Below are 15,177 nucleotides of genomic sequence, written 5' to 3' on the forward strand. Positions count from 1 at the left end.
CAAAGAATCGTTCTTCGCCTCTGGTTTAATATTACATTTAAGACTGGGACTCTGAAGATGTGAAGGAATCTGAATGTGGACAGACAGCTACCAAAGTTCATGAAATAAAGTGTGCTTGAGGGGACCGGACTTCTTGTATTTATATTGTGGCTTTTGAGTCTCAGGCCTGCAGAGCATTTTTAATAACGTAGGTGGTGGTAAATTTTTGTTTGTCATAGTACTGAGAGGATGTAAACAACATTTCTAGTGACTATACTGGTATAGGAACAGCAGGATCTAAATTGGGTTTGTAAGCAGCAATACAGAACTTCATGATAAATCACTGGAAAAGCTCCCTCCTTTTCCCCTCAATGCTGAGCTAGGAGCTGCTGAAGCTCTTAGGGCTAGTAAAGACATTAGCTGCCCTACTTATCACAGACAGTTTGAGATCAAGTGCCATTTAAGACGCCAAAGTCCTCTGGAACATTAAAAGTCCTGGTTAGTTTTTTAAAGCTTATTTCTTTACATTTATTTTTTTTTTTTTATCATTTTTGTCCTGCAATAAGTCTGCACCTTGTTTCTTTCCTATAATGCTTAAATATGTAGTTTGAAATCAAGTATTGATTCCTTCATTTTTTTTCATCACTTCACCCAGTTTGTTTATTTGTGGCTTCAGACAAGGTTTCACTTTGTAGTTTAATATGGCCTGCAACTCACTATATATTTCAGGCTGGCTTTAATTGTACTGACTCCGAGGCTCTCAAGTTCTAAGATTTCTGGTGTGAGCTGTCATGCTTGGGCTCCACAGGCATTTTTGAGGAAAGGCCTTACTGTGCAGCCCAAACTCATCTCAAATTTATTATCCTCCTGCCTGAGCATCACAAGGACTGATACTACTTCTCCTGAACCCCAGGAATCAACCATATGCATTTTCAATGTAACCTACTGACATATAAATTATGGATCTTATACCATATATAGTACCTCAGAGATTGGAATCCCTATTGCATTTATGGTAAGCATATAGAAACCAGAAATCCTTCAGTAATGTTCATGTGTGTCTGATGTTAAATGGTTCGTTCTGCTTTATAGTATGAACAAAGCATTATATGTTGAAGACTTATAAAACCTAATGTTAAGGTTCAGGAAAGTAAAACTTGAACCTTCAAACTTCATAGATGCAATACTATTTAGTACTATTCTAGTTAAACACATATTAGAAATTATTTACTATTCAAATGTATAAATACTATAAACATTCTAGGAATATTCCAAGTTTTTTGGAGGTTAATATCAGAAATGAACATCCAGAGAGAAAAGACAGATACAGTGTTTTTATTACTTTTTTTATCCTTTGAGATGAATATAATTACATCATTTCTCCTTTCTCTTTCCTCCCTTCACATCTTCCCATATAAGTCTTATTCCCTTTCAAATTCATGGTCTCTTTATTTCATTAACTGTTGCTCTATGCATATATATGCTGTTCATTCAGCAGTTCCTGATTATAAGGCCATTTCATGAATCCATTCTCTCTATAGTTTTCTAATGCATTGTCTAGTCAGTTGTATTTTTTTCACTTTTAGTACCAGCAGGATCTCTCTCCTATATTACAGGTTAGAGTATCAAATGGTTGCTGAGGATTTCCATATAGTTATCTATGAAGTCCTCTGAAATTTGGTCTGTTTGAAACTGGACTTTGTCATTTCTCCAGCGGTACTGAAGAAGTTAAAGTTGTCCTTGCTTCCTGTCATCTTTCACATCTTATATGCCTTCCATTGGTTAGTACATTTGTGCCATCTTTGAAAAAAAATACAGAATCCAAATATGTTTATATACTTCCTCAGTACTACTTTGGATCAATTGACTTCCAAGCTAAAGAACTGTAAGTTTTCTCCTAATAAGTGTCCTGTTTACACCATTGCAGCCTGACAGCAATTTACTTTCACTGCAGTCAGAGTTTAAGTTTTAACATATAATATAATGGTTTGAAGAAAATGTCCCCCTATAGGCTTATAGATTTGAAAGCTTGGTCACAAGCTAGGAGTGTCATTATTAGAAGGTGTGGCCTTGCTTGAGTAGGTGTGGCCTTGTTAGAGGAAGTGTGTCACTGGGGATAGGCTTTGGAGTTTCAAAGACCTAAGCCAGTCTTGGTGTCTCTAGTTTTCCCTGTGGATCTGGATGTAGACCTCTCAGGTCCTTCTTGATCAATAGGTCTGCCTGCACACTGCCATGTTACCACCATGACAATAATGAACTAAAACTCTGAAAGTGTAAGCCAGCCCCAATTAAATGGTTTCCTTTATAAAAGTTGCTACAGCCACAGTGTCTCTTCATAACAATAGAACATTTACTCTCATGTTCTCCTGTTTATTTAGAGCATGGCACTAATAGTGTGCCATGCTCTAAAATAAAAGACAAAAGCTTACAATGGCTTAAAAGGGCCTTTGCTTAAATTTTTCAAGCTCATCTAGTCTTGTTTTTCTTCATTTCATTTACTATAGTTATACTGTAGTTCTGTTTCTGAAAACACCAAGCCTTTTCCTACCTCAGGGTACCCTGCCACGGAAAAACTACCCCAGATGAGACTACTCATTCTCCTGTCTTTTCAAAAAATTCATCAACAAATGGCATGATAAACACTTTGTTTATTCTTTTCATTTTCTGTTCTACATCAATAGGCATTATCTGTTGTTTTTGTTCCTCTGCACCTTTGACTAATGGTATGTAGCAAACCACTGATCAGTATATTTCTAAATCAGTGAATAAATGATTGTTGAACATGCTCAAGAGTTATTGGAAAGAATGTAGAAATGAATAAGGCATAGACTCTGTTCTTATGGAACTTATAACTCAAGGTAGTGAAATGAAGAACTCCAGTATAAAGCTAGAATGAAATGACTCTGTGTCAAATAATATAATGATTGTGCAAAAAGATGAAGATATTGTAAAAAGATCATGATTTATTTAGATTATTCATTCACCAGCAATATGGTTATCACTAACCGCTAAAGGTCTGTGCTATGAATCCTATTTTAATTTGTATGCTCCTATGGCATATCCTTTAGCAGTTATACAGTTATCTAAGTTTTAGGCCTTGAATTTGCTATGAACAGTGCAAAATGAGAGCTGTATCAGAAGCAGAATTTTAGAATGTGCTGGCTAGTTTTATGTCAACTTGACACAATGTAAAGTCATCTGAGAGTAGTGAACCCCAATTTAAAAAATGCCTCTATACAGTTAGGCTACAGGCAAGTAAGGTAGTAGGACATGTTCTTAATCAATGATTGTTTAAGGAGGTTCCAGCCCACTGTGAGTGGGGATACTCCTTAGTTGGCGGTTCTGGGTTGGATAAGAATGAAGACTGAGCCAGCCATGTGGAGCAATCTAGAAAGCCATACCTCTCCTTGGTTTCTTCATCATCTCATGCATTCAGGTTATTGCTCTGTTTGCATTCCTGCCTTAAATACCTTTGATGAAACTATAATATGCATGTGATATATAAGCATAGGGGAAATAAAGTGATATATACATGTAAGGGAAATAAATTCTTCTTTAAGTTGTGTTTGGTTATGATGTTTCATTACAGCCATAGAAACTCTAGCACACAGAGACATTTTCTTTAAAAGAAGAGAGATTTTCACACACATATCCTGCAAAAAATACTCCATATCAATAAAATGTATTTAATTTGATATCTACCAACATAAATTCTCATATACATTTTTTTTGTTGCTGTTCATTATAGAATGGGACTTCAACAATTTGGAGGTGGGCCACTATTTTCCACATAAGACTCCTGATTGTAGAAAATGCTCAAGGACTTTATAGACAAAAAGAACTTAGTAAGAGAATGTTTCTTATTAATAGTCCATTGAGTAGCAATCTACACTTATCATGACATTCAAATATAATACATGAAATTCAAATCTAAAAATACCTCATTTCTAATGTCTAATGTTATATTATGGCAATCATGATTTATCACAGTATAATTTTATTTACTTTTATGTACACAAATCTTGACATTCTGTTTACTTTCAATGTATCTATTTGAAACACACAATGAGATATTATATATATGAAATGAGAAAGAGACAGAAAGCAACACAGAAAAATAGATGTTATATAGCTGTTATGAGCCATTTTCAAAGATCAAGTTGCAGCAATTCCCACCTAAAAATCAGCTAGGAATAAGGAATGTCACACCTATTCAATGTTTTTTTGATGATCCTTGAAACCAATCATCCTTTAAAGTAGAATACCAGCAAAAGCTCTTTGACCCATCTATCATAACATTTTTGTCCTAAAATTTGTCAGTTAATCCAGGAGACATGGGAAAAACAGTCTATTTTTTCTGCTTGTTTTTTTCTTTTCTTTTTCTTTTTTTTTTTTTAAATAAGATTGATTCACACAATCGTGTGGGCTGGGGCTTTGAAAATATGTAATTGTGATACTTATCAAAACTCAAACATCAGATCTCAAATATGATTGGCAAATAATGCCTTTATGAAAAATTTACAAGCTCCAAATTTAACATTTGGAAAAAGATTGACATTTGAAATGCAACAAAGTTTGAAAGCACAGTAATTTCAAAAAAAACATTGTTGCAGATCTGTCATGAACAAAAGCTACATTCCTAATTGCTTCAGTGTTTTTTTCCCCATTTTAGACATGATGGAGAAATACTAAATTCTAATCACTAGTCTGTATTTGTTTTCAATGGAACAACTGGCTGAGATGCTCAGTAAACAGCATGATCTCTGAGATACCATTTTCCCTAAATAGAAAGTGAAGACATTGAGTTAGCTCAGAAATCTCTTCTAGTTCTAAAATTCCCAATTGTCTTTGAAATGAAAGAGAAGCTGAGGTTGATTTGCCATTAAAAGAGGAAATATATTCAATTCTATGTCTGTATTGTTAATCATACCCTCTTTTTTCTTTTCTGTTCTCTTCCTCTCCCAGAACTGATATTACATACTCCAATGTGCTATAGGATATTGGAATGAAAATATCGCGTTTGAATCCATGCATCTTTGTGCATATTCATGAATTAATAATCACTTCACTTTTGCTCTATTTTATTTTGTTTCTATATCTCATTTATTTTAAAATTATTTCTTTTATTTTTGATATTATATCATTACATCATTTTCCCTTCCCTTTTCTCCCTCCCACCAAACCCTCACATAAACATTCCTAGCTCTTTTTTAAATGGATGGCCTCTTTTTTATTGTTATTACATGTATATATATGTATATATGTATATACATGTATGTTCATAGATGCATAAATATACTTGCTCAGTCTGTTTAATGTTAATTGTATGTATGCTTTTGCATGTATTGGCCTCTCAAGATGAACATTTGTTCCTGGTTTATTCATGATGTATATCATCTGATTTTATTCATAGTACCTGTTTATGAGTTGAGGCCTTAACAAAGAAGTCACATTCCAATTGAGAAAACAAGAAACGATACATAGAATGCAGGATAAGGTTAGCAAGCCTTTCATAGCACAGCACTTACAGGGAAAGAGACCACAAAATAGTGAGGGAAGAGTGAGCAAGGGCTATTGAACTCTTTGCAAATGTAGCAATACGTTTTCCTCAATAAAGTCTTCCTACATTATTTTAGCTTGAAAAATTTAGATTGTGAAATTCTGACTGATTGTTCTCTTTCTTTTTCTTAAAAACATCATTGAAATGGGAAAGAGTTGTGGAGGTTGTCTATGACAGCAACGTAGTCACCCAATCTTTAAAGAACTGGAGGAGACATCTTCCTCATCATTTTACTATCTAGAAAGATGAATACAGTTTTTCTGGTTTATTTTCGTGACGTTCATGTTTTTCCCTTCCCTTGTGACACATTTTAATACAATTTCTATGATAATAACTTTAAATATCACTGCAAAGGGGATGCACCACAATTCCCCTATTGTTGGATATTTCCACTTCTCCCTCCCAATTTATGAATATTATATCTGAAGCATTGTGAAGACACCATAAACATCTTCTATTATCTTTAATGTTTTGTTAGGATAGATTCCAAGAGCATGAATTAATGAGCCAAAAGTCTCCAATATATTGTTGCTTGGAAGATTATAATATACACTGTTATTAGCAATGTGTAAGACATTCCTTTCATGGCACCCTGGTCAATTTTGCATATTGTTTTCAATGTCTGTTTAAATGAGTAAATTAAGAATGCCATCTTTTAATTTGCATTTGCTTGTTGATAATATTTCCCTTTCTGTACCCTTTCTAATTCTATTTCCTCTTCTGTGAGTTCTTTATAGTTTTTGTACATTTATATACTGGGAACTTTTCTTACACTACAAAAGACATTAGCCTTTACTCATGCTATGCAACAAATAGCACGACCTTCCATCCAGAATATTTGCTGCAGCTAAGTTTCACAATGAATTATTTCCCTTTTTATCTTTATGGGGTTTTTTTGTAAGCATGAGAGGAGGAAAACATGAGCAATGAGTAGACACAGTTACTTTTGAAAAGTATGTCAAACGTGATAAAAGTAAGAACATTTCCAAAAGCAAGTTTTTAACACGATTGTTAAGTGGCTGCTTAATTGACTATATTCAGTTATTCACAAAATGAATTGCATTTTGGCTCGATCAGAAAAATGACTATTTTCTGTGTGGTGATGGCCAAAAGACATACAGAAAGCCAACAAATCAATTTGATTTTGTCATAGAATCTGCCAGCTTTTTCTCATCTAATGAACACATCAAATTGTTTTAGCAAATAAAAAAGAATTAACTATCTGGGTTTTAGGATACAGGATGATAATTTTACCTAGAAAGTGATGGATTCTGATGGAAACTGCATTTGTGGTAGGTACATCAGCATTTTATAATACTAAGGAGGTGATAATCCAGCTTTGATATAAATTCTATTTACTATATTAGTTCATGTGTATTCAGCTAATTATTACATTAGCAATTTTTATATCTTACAATAGAAGAATGCCCAGTAACACTTGGGAAACTCCTTCAAATATGATCTAAGTCATTTGTTGAAACAGTTGCAATAGATATTGTCATGGCACCTTGCTAGGCTAGTTCTTTAGGTCATTTTGAAGGAGAAAATCCAAAGTTATGCAATGTTACAAGTAATAGTGATATTGTATCTCTTTTTAGATAGTCTTGCTCTTTCTTGCTGTGTATATTTTATTTATTTTCTCTTTGCATTTGTTAAAACCTCAACTATTGTGATTAATATGCTTCATATGAGACACATGGAGAAAGACTGTAAATAGGAAGGGCTCCACAAAGAACTTCTCAACAACTCTTTCAGAAACAGAAGGCTTAATAAAATGTAGTGTTCTCCATTGCTGTTAAGATGATCTTGACCTTGAATTTACACACATACATATACCAAAAATTTGAATAAAATATCTATGGACTGACACTATATTATGATTTTGAAAAATTTCTAGTTCATAATGCATCTCAAAATGAGTTCCCAAAATATCATTAAGTAAGAACTTTTTCAGTGATTGTGTAAATAACTTGTACATTTCTATTTCTTAGTAATTTGCAAGTGATAATTCATCTTTGAGGTGCAGTGACATCTATCTCTATCTCTTCATGTCTTTTGGAACCTTAACAATGCCCTAAAGTAATTCAAAATTATCTGCCTCTTATTACTTTCTTACATCCTCTGTGTTGGATTATGCAGATCATCTAACCACTTAATAGGCAGAGCAATCTTCAAGAAAATTGAAGGTAACTCAATATATAAAAGCTTCTTTTTACTCTTTGGAGAAAAACAATAGCTGCTTATTTCCCCCAAGTAAACAATCATATTCGATTCATTTTCTTACAATGAAATCCATTGGGGTTTTGTAAATTTTATAGTAATTTTAGCATTAACATACTTATCCAAAATGTAGCATCAAACTTAATATAGTATCTTCAAAAATAATAGGTTTTAAATGTGGTGTTATGTAATTGGAAATACCATTTCCATCCATAGTTTACGAATAACAAGTATTAATCAACACTCTCTTATTGCTGTCAATCTTCAGCATTAGTTTAGTAAAATTGGCACTTTATTAGTAACCCTCTCAAATTTCGTGTGTAACAATTGGAAGCAGTTGCATGTTCACTGCTTGCTACTAGAATCTCATTTGCAATTATGCTAAACATTAGACTGTAAAAGATCTAATCAAATTAACATAACATATGCTCCAAAATATAGACCCTTTAGTGATTTGATTGCAGAGGTGGATATAGAGGTTAATTTTGATCTCTGAGATTTACACTGAGGAGTTTACTGCTGTGAGCAAATGACAACCAAGTCATAGCTGGTAAGTTACTATTAGGAAAATCCCCATAAAATAGTCTTCCAATATAACTTTTAGATACAGCTTTAGGATAAAGTACTCTGTTTCTATTGTAAGAGGAGCTAAGGTGGGAGGAGTAAGGAGAGGAAGAGGAGAAAAGAGAGGAGGAGGAAAAGGAAGAGGAGGAGCTAAGAGAGAGATGGAAGATGAAAGAGAGAGGGACATGGAAGCTGATGTTCGCTTGTCTGTAGCAGTCAAAGGTAATTGGTATATCTAGGTCGGGCATTGGGTTACACCTCTGATTGTAAGAGTATCTTGTTATTGATCATTACTAAATATATAAGCCTTTGGATAATCTAAGCATTAGAGTCTCATCTGTACTGAGCACATGTGGTTTGCGGGATGGGATGGGCACTGCCCAGCCTTGTGGAGACAGCGTGGAAGATCGGCAGAGCCATCTCCCACGCTGGCATTTTGTGGGTGGCAGAGCTGGTGTTTCTGGCTGGCTGTTTCTAGCTTTAGTACACACATGGCCTCATGGCCTTGGAACATGGCGTCTGATCTAGGCAGCTTAGACAGTCGGCTTCACCTGTGGCTGTTTTTAAATAATTACTACAACATTTTATTTCATATCTATAATGTGAGGTTAATACCAAATTTTGTTGCTATCATTGCATCTACTAGCCAATATTATATAATTTTGCAAATAGTTAATGCTAGTATCTAATAAATTACTATATTTTCAAAATTAAAGACTGAAAAGAAGAAAGGTTTTTTAAAGCAATTAACATACATAATCACATTTAATCCTCAGATATTTCATAATGAGATAATTTTTCTCATTTTTACAGGTGAAGAAACAAAAGCATAGAATTTTTATCATATGTTTTCAAGATGATACAGCTAGTAAAGTTAGAATTCAACTCTGACTGGTCCAACTCTAAAGAATTCTTATTCTCTTCACTGAATAGGGTAAAAGAGTTTTCAAGTTTCAAAGGAAGACACTATATTTGGAATGGAATTTTGGCAAGATTTTCAGCTTCAGATTAGAAGGTAACCAACTAGCTTCTGGAAATTTTTAAAGGTAAAAGGTATTTGGCCTTGCTAATAAAACAATGATATTAAACTTTTTGAACAAACTGGCCAAACAGTAACCATAAAGGAGCACTCTAAACCTGGCTGGTAACATTTTAAGATAATGTGAATAAAATCAGAAAGACAAAAAAATCCAGTTTATGTAAAGTTATCAGGTGTAAATCTACCATACCACCTCCTTATGAACTTTTGTACTTAAACTACATGCCCAATTAAATAAAGGCAAGAACTTCTTGCTTCTATGGGCTGGTTTATTCTGAGTACTTTCTATAAATAGTGTCATAAAATATGTGGCACTTATATGTGTTTATATTTGTGCATGCATATGCATGTATATAAGTGCACTCACACATATGTACATGTGCATGTGGAAGTCAGAGAACAGAGCACTGTTAAGGTCAATGATCATCTGTTTGATATATACCTGTATACTATGTCAGACTAAAAGAAAGAAATGTGTTACATTTTCTCCCAACAGTTGCACATTAAAGACACAGTACAGACAGAATTGTAGTTCATCTTTGTGAGTTTCCTTCATGAGGAGTTCTACAAGACATGTACCCTACTAGGTACTGGAAACCTAGCTAATTACTCAGTAGTTGTGAAGCCTTGTTTATTGGAGAAGAACTCCAATCACTAATTTAGTAAACTAGCAAAATCTCTTATAATTTATTAGCATTTTCCCTTTACCCTCATTAATTAATTATAGCCCTCATTCCTGATCACTATTTTTTGTTTATATTTAATTTTTTTCAAGGCAGAATTTATCATGTAGTTATGGCTATCCTGGAACTCTCTTTGTAGACTAGGCTGGCCTTGAACTTATAGAGACCTGCCTGCTTCTGCCTCCTGAGTGCAGGGCTTAAAGGCTTGCACCACCACACCTAGCTCTGATCACTAGGGTTTATAAATGCTTTAGGACTCAACTCAGTTCTTTAATCTTTAGTGACAAGTGCTTTAGCACAAGAGCTGCTTTTCTAGCCCTAATGGTGTGTTCTTTTGCACCTGGCTTCTTTAACAATACTCTTATGGTTCATTTATGTTATAATGCATATCAGTAAATAATGCCCCTTTTCTTGATTGGTATAATCCTTTGAAACTGTTTGATCTCTACCTTTCTGTTCTGACTTCTGCAATTCATTTTATGTGGGGAGCCGACAGAAGGTGGCTATCATCCTTGCAGCCATCTTGAGCCATATACCCTGACAAGAGACTTGATTACAATAACTTACAACAGCTGAGCACACTCTGATAACATCTTGCTTTAGATACCCAGGATCTTCCCTTGGGTGTGTGAGTCTTAAAGGTGTGTGACTTAAGGGTGTGACCTAGAGATCAGATTTAGAGACAAGACCTAAGGGCATGACTTAAAGGTGTGACTTAAAGGCTTGCTTAGAAGTGAGACATATAAAAGGCAAAAGGCAAACAGAAGAGATTATTATTAAGTATTAGGCACTTGGTACTTGGAGGAAGAACTTGGATTAGACAGTAGGCACTTGTACTCAAGACAGGCACTTGGAAGAGAACTTGGAACTGGGAAAGAGAGTAGCAACTTAGAACAGAGATTAGGACTTGAGATTTATTACAGAGGAAGTAGGAATTAGGACCTGAGACTTGGTACTAGGAACTAGGGACTTGGAAAGAGAGAAGAAGAGAGACTGAAGAATAAACAGGATTGAATCATACTCTGTCTGTCCTCTCTCTCTTGCTGAACCCAGACCCTGGGACTGGAGCTGCTTGGGGCAGTGCAGGCTCTAATAATTTAGCCCCCAGGCTTTTGGCAGTTTGGGTTCCAACATTGATAGAGTGGTCCCCGACATTTTGGCCCCCAAACATGGGGCAGAGAGGTCTTCAACAATTTTATGCATATAGTAATATGTATGATGCAGTCTACATTTTGCCTGAGCTAATGGGACTCTGTTTAGTTTTTTTTATTTATTTCTCTTCTTTCTAGATTAGATAAATTCTATATATCTCTATATCTGTGTTTAACTGATTATTTTTCATCATCTTCAATGTTTTTATAATCTATTTGGTGAGTGCTTTATTGTAATTATTTGCCTTTTAGTCATAGAATTCTCAGATACTTCTTTCTTATCATAGTTTTTACATTCTTCTGCAAAATATGGTCATTTTGTCATTTTCCATTGATTACATACTAGCCATTGTTTTGAATACTTGTTTGTTAATTGCAGTGTTTAAGATATTCAAACATAGTTAAGCTGACTGTTTTTGCTCATTTGGTTGAAATTGTTTCAAAATTTATTGTGGCTGTTTGAATAAGACTCCCATCTGCTTATCTATGTGAATGAACACTTGGGCCCCAGTTATGCAATTGTTTGGGAAGGATAAGGAGATATGACCTTGTTAGAGAAGGTATTTCACTAGGAGTAGGCTTTCATGTTTCAAAGGACTTGTGTCATTTGCATAGTGTGTGTGTGTGTGTTTCTGCATCCAACTTACAGATCAAATGTGAGCTCTCAGCTGTAGCTAACCCCATGCTTTTGGTAGCCATCATGCACTTTAGGGCTCTGAAACCATAAACCCTAAATTAAATGCTCTCTTTTTTAAGTTGCTTTGGTTATGGTACATTATTACAGCAGAAGGTGTTTTAATGTTGTGGAAAGATAATAGAATAAAATATCAAATGGTGACTCAGAGCAGAAAACAAGAATTAAAGTTATTAATACTAATTTCATGCAAAGAGAGGAATAACTTTCTATTTACCTAATTTTCTACAATCAATGTGTTAAAGTATCACCATGAAAAACAGTATCCATTAACATAGAGAGGAGATTGTTTCTCTAAAAAATAAAATATTGAATGTAAATATACATGGTTACCTTTGTGTTTTGTGATTATGAATTAATTTTCAATGATTTACATGTATGCATTCTGTATATTAAAGTCATATTGCATTTTTATCAAAATGTCAATTACAAGTTTTAAATGAAAATTTTCTTATTTCACTTTTCTTGTTTTCACATTCTTTTTCATATTTTTGTCATATCCATATAGATGTGTAAATGTTCAGGTTGCTAAATATTAAAAACATCCAATTCCAAGGAATGCTAGGTTTTTGTTAAAACTATCAACATTCACATATAGTATTACAAACTAAAGGCCTGACATCTATTTGACATAATAATTTATCTTCACTTCCATGTTCAAAAGAAAATACAGAGGTTCAGATAATTGCCAAAGGTCACACAGCAAGAAGGTATCAGAATGTGGCAGAGGACAGGTATCCTTATTTCTCACCAGATGCTATTTTTACTACATGCATCCTACCACAAAGAGTATCAAACTGGTCATACTATTTCTTTATCAGCCAACCTATGTAAACTCACATGAATTCAAAGTCTTTTCATCAATTAAATTTAATATCCATTTTATTTACTTAACTGTACCCAAAAGCCATGTGCAGGAAAGAGGCACTCAGATGAAATAACAGGAGGAAGCAGTAGAATTTTGTGACATATGGCATGCTTGCTGGTAAAATCAAAGGTATGTTTCATGCCAGCTTTTTGTCTGCAAAGTGTCTTTCATTTCACTAAGAGGTATACCCCATGCCAAGAAACTCGCAACCTCATAGCCTTTCCTTTTGAAGCCTAAACCCATGAGAGGATGGACTTGGCATGACTTGATGGAACATTGAATGCAATATGTTTGACCCATTTGTAGGTACAAACTATCCATATTATCCACTGTACAGAACGACTGTGAATTGTCATCTGGGTTCCTATCAGATAAGTCTTCGGTTTACCCATGTCAATAGAATATGCTTTTTTAAATGGAACTCAGCAAATTAAAATAACCTGGGAAAAGAAAAGATAAAAGAAGAAGCAATCATGTGTACTAAACGCATGGAAAAGCAGAAATTTGACTTTGTGTACAATAGTATCATTGCCTCCATGGATGTAAACTGTCCAAATGGCTGTTAGTCTAGGCCAAAAAATTAAGTCTTTGCAACTGAGTCTAACCACTTATAAACCAGGGAAAGTGGTTTCTGGTGAGCAGGGAATGAAGGCATTTTTGAAGAAATTATTTTCATAGAATTAAAAAAAAAAAAAACATCACCTTAATATTATTACTACAGTCCCTCAACAGAAACTCTCAACTAGGAATAAAAAGACTCCTCGTATTTAAGGAGGGGGTGCACTGACTAAATATTTCCCAGAAATCAATCTGTCATTTTGGATGACTTGGTCTGCCCGCATGCTATGGTCATTTTTTTTTATTTAGTAAATCTTATCTTAAGTGTTAATACTCTTTCTCAAAGTCCACTCTAACACAGATATCTAAGGGAAGAGCATGGGCCCTTAAATTATTCTGCAATCAAAGAAGTACCAGTGCATACCAGAAAACTTTTGTATGGGAGAAAGAAGTATATTCTACTAATAAATACTCTATTATCTCTATACATATAACTGCTCCATGTACTCTCTCTTTTTTTCTCCCCCCTCTCTATATGTGTGCAAGTGAGTATATAGGTACAAATGTCCCTTGATATGTGTATAGAAGTCTGGAGAGACCAACTTAGGTGTTGGTCTGTGCTTAGGTTACCTCTCTTTGGAGACCCGGTCTCTAGTCATTAGCAGCTGCATTTACCATGCTAGTGGTCCTATGAGATTCTCTCTCCCTCTAATCTTAATGAAACTTTGTTGTTTTTCTTATTGTATTTTTAAGAATGAAAACTTTTTAAGAGTATAATGAAAAATAAAGAATGCATAGTATGTAAAACAATTTATACAAACCTCCTAGTCTAATGTGATTTATTGAATAATTACTCATTGTCTCATTGTTGGTCCCTATGGTTGTCATTAATATCAACATGAAGATAACATTCATGAATGAAGAACAAAATGATTTGTTTGATCAAGTAACTAACCCAAACCTGATCAACACATACAGAGATCTGTTATCAATAGAAACAAACAAAAACCTCTTTGACCAAAAACAAGTGAATTCAAGAAGTGATAGGCATATTTGAAAGAGATACAAATAATCATCCCAAGAAAAGAAATATTCAGTAATAAAACTTAAGGCCATTGATTTGAAAGCAGGCAAGAGGGTAGGTTTGGAGGGAGGTACTAGAATCAAGAAATTACATTATAAATTCAAAAGAAGAAAAAGTAGTTTTAAAAAGTTAAATAACAATTTTCTTCTTCAGAAAATTGAAATATGTAGTAGAATATTGCTGCAACACTGTGGAAAGCTTTTTTTAAATTGAATATTTTATTTATTTACATTTCAGATGCTATCCCCTTTTCCCATTTCCCCTCTCTAGAAAATCCCCCCTCCCTATCACATACCTCCCCTTCCTTTTTGCTTTTACACCATTTTAATTACATGCAAGTATTAAGGTCAGTTCTGGGTTGAGGAACTAGCAATACAATAGATGCAACTAGTCAAGGAACAAGCAAGACAATAAGCACAAATAGTTAAAGAATGATCAAGGCAATAAACAAAATTCCTTAAACACTCCCCTCATCACCATTTCAAAGAGCTTATCTATTGGGATGACCAAAATATCTAAGCCTACTTTCCAGTGGAGAACTTTTTTAGAACTCACTATTGTTAAGTTTCAAACCAGGCACAACTGCTGATGTACCTATTTAACATATCAAAGTGGACCAGGCTGCCAGGTTCTTCCAGCATCCATAGGGCACTTCCTCTTACAGGGTGTGGCTGCCATACCCAGCTCCCTAACCCCTAGGCCAGGGGTTGGGCTACCCTTCCCCCAGGACATCTTCCTTCTGTAATCCAGCCTTTTTGATTACCTTTGTACCTTTGG

General features: G+C 34.4%; 1 protein-coding gene across 1 annotated transcript in view; it reads right to left on the reverse strand.

The window, feature by feature from the left end:
• Tenm1 (teneurin transmembrane protein 1) overlaps window positions 1-15,177 on the reverse strand; it is a 748,830-nt gene that overhangs the window by 528,601 nt on the left and 205,052 nt on the right. The gene's annotated exons all lie outside the window — the stretch shown is intronic.

This window comes from Arvicanthis niloticus, chromosome X (assembly GCF_011762505.2).
Source record: "Arvicanthis niloticus isolate mArvNil1 chromosome X, mArvNil1.pat.X, whole genome shotgun sequence".
NCBI lineage: Eukaryota > Metazoa > Chordata > Mammalia > Rodentia > Muridae > Arvicanthis > Arvicanthis niloticus.